The sequence below is a fragment of the Notothenia coriiceps genome, unplaced genomic scaffold (genome assembly GCF_000735185.1).
Source record: "Notothenia coriiceps isolate Sejong01 unplaced genomic scaffold, NC01 NC01_scaffold00003762, whole genome shotgun sequence".
Classification (NCBI taxonomy): Eukaryota; Metazoa; Chordata; class Actinopteri; order Perciformes; family Nototheniidae; genus Notothenia; species Notothenia coriiceps.
The window spans coordinates 1-4,546 of NW_011336463.1; the positions used below are offsets into that span (position 1 = coordinate 1).

Genomic DNA, 4,546 nt, shown 5'->3' on the forward strand with positions numbered 1-4,546 from the left:
CTAGAGGAGGTGAGGTCCACTACCCGCCCACACCCCCTGTCCAATTGCCCCACCCACATTGAGGATGCTTCCTACGCCCACGGTGTCAAGTCCACAACAGAAATAAAGCTGTTAATATTTTGAATACATTTAAATAAATAAATATGTATTTCATTCATGGACAAGCTTTGTTTTAAAGAGTTATGAGACCATGTACAAAAATATCTGATACCAGCTTGTGTCATTTTCACCGCATTAAGTTGTGTTTTGCTGCCTTTTGTTTCGCAGGATGGCAATGATTCAGACGACTTCATGTGAGAGGATTAAACGCCGGCAGCAAGCAGACAGAATTCTCCCCTCTTCTTCAGTCCTCTCCTGCTGCTTCCGCTTGCTGTTACTCTGCACTGACATTGAAATATAACAACAAAGACAAATAGATACCTTTTTGCTTGTGGAGCAGAACGCAGCCAATGAGAGGACAGTGCCGGGGATTTATTCCACATGCTGATTGGTTCAGACACTGCTTTCAAAACCAGACCAAGCATCGCGTCTCTTCATGAGAGATGACACTGTAGAGGAAACACAGGACAACAAAAATGCTGCGGATCATTTCGGTTGGAAAACACTCAAATTGCAAAACCTATATTCCTATGTTTTAATAACCCTGCAAACCCTTCTGTTCTTTATGTGTTCATTCATCTTCATGTACTAATTTGTTCAAAACAATTCAATGTACTCTCAGTTATACATTAACCTTGACATCCACTAACTGCGGAAGCATGGTGTCCTGAAAGTCTTTTGTTTATTTTAAACAATGTATACGCAAATGTATGTCTACATCTAATGATTATTCTTTCTTATATAACGCCTGTCACATTTCCCATGTCCTTGCACTTCAAAATGATTATTCTGTCAAACTAAATGTCAAAAATCCAAATAAACTACAGTTTACAATCATTACCCATTGTAGAAATGTGTCACTAAAAAAGGTGAAACAATTTAATTTGTCAAATCACTTAACTATTAATGTAGATTATTAAAAAAGTACTTTCTCAACCTTTGTATCGCAGTCACAGTAAATAAGTGCATTTCTATTGAACCACTTTAAACACATCTGTAGAAGTCAATGACTTCAGTTAAAAGCAAGTAAGCAGACTTTCAGTAAAGTTTATTATTGTTAAATAAGACCAGCAGCTCTGAGATGTTAAAGCTCTCATTGTTTAGACCTGGGGTCTCAAACTCAAGGCCCGGGGGCCAAATCCTGCCCGTGACTTCATTTGATGTGGCCCGCAAGAGCTTGCAAAGAATATAATACATTTATTATACGGTTACATGCCGCTTTACAGAGGCAGGTTGCCCATAAACTACATGGCCCACAATGCATCCCGTTTTGTGACATGCGCACTGAAGAGACTTGCAATTATTTGCCCCGGACTTCTGCTTTCAGACGTATTAATTACGAAGTTATTATCCTATCCGATAATAATCCAATTCAGAGTCAATAATGTATTATAATACATTATTTTATATATATATTTATATATGTATATTTATATAGTTACAACCGGCTCTTTGAGTGCAATCATAATGCTAATGTGGCCTGCGATGAAATTGAGTTTGACACCTCTGGTTTACTAGACCTACAGACGTATCTTTGCTGTCTGCAGGCATATGAACCATATGAACCGAACACATTCTGTGTTTGCACTTATTTGCTCTTCCAAGTATTCAACAAATACATTCATATAGCCAACACAATCTAATATCTTTCAGGTTTAAATTATACATTTTAAAACAAATAGCAAAAATACTGTTTACCTGCAGGATATACAATTACTCCAGCTATTATTTCCTCTCTCCTGTAGGGGGCACTATGAACCCATCTAAGACTTAAGACTCAGATAGGAGAGTCTGATATGCTGATGAATTGCTAACAGTGGCAATGAGTGAAAAAGTAATTGTGGAGGATCTGCTCTAATTCAAACGCAAAGACGGTTACCCCGTCTTTAAACACTAACCCGCCAGACTTCAAAGTCTATGTGTTATCTATAAGATCTAACGTCAGTTTCATAAGGGCATCGTGGGGGATTAGCTCAAATGGTAGAGCGCTCGCTTAGCATGCGAGAAGTAGCGGGATCGATGCCCGCATCCTCCAGATCACTTTTTCTTCAGTCAATAGATACATGAATAAATGATCGAACAAATACAGAAACAAATGAACAAAACACAAAATAGATAGATTCCTTTATTGTCACTACACAGAGTACAGCAAAATTCCAAGCGTTCCTGATGGTGCAATCACACAACAAGCTGGATAAACTGAATGAATAAATAATGAATAAATGAATGAATAAACTCGAAGTACTCTCCATGGGGCAATGTGTGTTTTTGATGTTACGTCACTAATTTTAAGGCGAATGGGGGATTAGCTCAAATGGTAGAGCGCTCGCTTAGCATGCGAGAAGTAGCGGGATCGATGCCCGCATCCTCCAGATCACTTTTTCAGTTACAGGATAGACCTTGTTAGGTATGGAAGAAGGAACATGACATGAGCTGTTTACATATCCTAATTCTGGGAACTGAAAAGAAAAGTGGTTTAAAGGTCAAAGATGGGTTCAGGTAGCAGTAAAACAGGAAACTGTGTTGTCTGGGGATGCAACATGGATGAAAGAGAAGGATGAAAGGAATATCAAAAGGTTAGGAAACTGTCAAAAGAACTATCATTTCACGGGAAGACTAGGGGTAGAGGAATGAGAGAATCTGGTTCGGGATATTTCCAAATATCTGGAACAAACTCCCAGAAACCTGCAGGTCCGCTGCAACTCTGGCTACTTTTAAATCCAGGCTGAAGACTTCCTTTCTGAAGCTGCTTTGAATTGAACTATTCACATCTCACACTGCACTGTAACTTTTATTCATGAACCTGTGTTATTCATGTTTTATTATCTTTGATTTTAATGTTTCTAATGTGTTTTATGCTCTTAATGTCTTTCATTTTTGTAAAGCACTTTGAATTGCCTTGTGTTGAAAAGTGCTGTCTAAATAAACTTGCCTTGCCTAAGGTGGATACATAAATGTATGAATAAATATAGAAATACATGACTAAATATAAGAGTATATAAAAGAATAAATACAAGAATATATAAATAAATGTATGAAATGTATTAATTTATGTTTTATTTAATATATTATTTATGCAGTTAATCAAAGCATATTTGTATTATTTAGTTTCCTCCAATGTTTATTAATATATTAACGTTTTTTGTTGTTTCTGTTCAAGCATTTATTTATTTACACTATAAAGTGATCTGGAGGATGCGGGCATCGATCCCGCTACTTCTCGCATGCTAAGCGAGCGCTCTACCATTTGAGCTAATCCCCCTGATGCATTTGGTTTAGTGACATAACATGAAAAACACACATATGGAGCATACTTCCACTTTAATTGACAGGATAGACCGTATTAGATATGGAAGAAGGAACATGATATAAGCTGGATAAATAAAAGTATGAATCTTCAATGCCAATGCTAACAACAAAACCAAAACATCAGCCGTTAGCTGTTAGCACTCAGAGCTCACAGCTCCTCATATCTGTTCAGAAACTGGACAAAAGTTAAACAAGTACAAACCACAGACTATTCATGGAGAATACAGTCGCTGGTTTATTCATGTCTGTAGGCCGTTGTTGTGAGTGTGGACGGTCGGAGCATATACAACGTTAGCTTAGCCGATCTCCATTCAGAAAACAAGCATTTTAAAAGGTGTCTCGCCTGCCGTCTGTCTGCAGACTTGTCAAAGCATTAATTCATGGTTTTTACTAACCGGTATCAGTATGTTGTTACTTCGGCATCATTTTGAAACGTGTATTACAATTAAATCACGGTCAAATACGTTCATCTTGTTGTAGTTGTAGCCCCCTTGCCAGCGATTCTCTCTCTAGTTTAGCATACTCAGCCCGACTCAGCCTGGTTGTTGGTCCGGAAAGAACCTACATTTTATGGGGCCAGAAAAACGGTGAAATAGTACCCGCTAGCCGGAACTACGCCAGGTGGAAACGTAACCAAAAACGGGCACGGCTCGGCACGCTTAAAGCGAGCTCCGCGCTGTAGTGGAAATGCGCCATTATTAGTACCTTGCCTCAGGAGAATTTGGCTTTAAAATCCCAAATCGTTAAATGAATGGACAGCCTGAGTTAATACAAGAGGGAAAGTTTGAATATTGTTGATCATCTTGAACTCAAATGTCCTGGTTGGTTGAACTGAAGTGAGGTCAGACTTCATCAGCAATGACAAGGCAAAAAGCAACTTGGTAATGTGATGAAATGATTCACGGTCACATGAAATCTAATGATGACACAAGGTGACATGCAGCGTGAATCACACAGCCTGAGAACTGCTGAGTCATGCAGGGGTGAAGGGATCAACACACTGCTGGGAAAAGAAAGGTCTAGAAACATGCTGAGTAATGTTTATCAGAGCCAAACAGAGCGTATCAAGTGAAAACAGGGCTTCTGTGTGTGTGTGTGTGTGTGTGTGTGTGTGTGTGTGTGTGTGTGTGTGTGTGTG

The 4,546-nt window shown here is 38.8% G+C and overlaps 3 non-coding genes across 3 annotated transcripts; 2 read left to right on the top strand and 1 right to left on the bottom strand.

Moving 5' to 3' along the window:
* Positions 1-2,061: 2,061 nt before the first annotated feature.
* On the top strand, positions 2,062-2,134 carry trnaa-agc (transfer RNA alanine (anticodon AGC)). The gene has a single exon. It is a non-coding gene; the product is annotated as a tRNA-Ala (tRNA).
* Positions 2,135-2,398: 264 nt separating this feature from the next.
* Positions 2,399-2,471, top strand: trnaa-agc (transfer RNA alanine (anticodon AGC)). The gene has a single exon. It is a non-coding gene; the product is annotated as a tRNA-Ala (tRNA).
* An 817-nt stretch (positions 2,472-3,288) lies between these two features.
* On the bottom strand, positions 3,289-3,361 carry trnaa-agc (transfer RNA alanine (anticodon AGC)). The gene has a single exon. It is a non-coding gene; the product is annotated as a tRNA-Ala (tRNA).
* Positions 3,362-4,546: the final 1,185 nt, after the last annotated feature.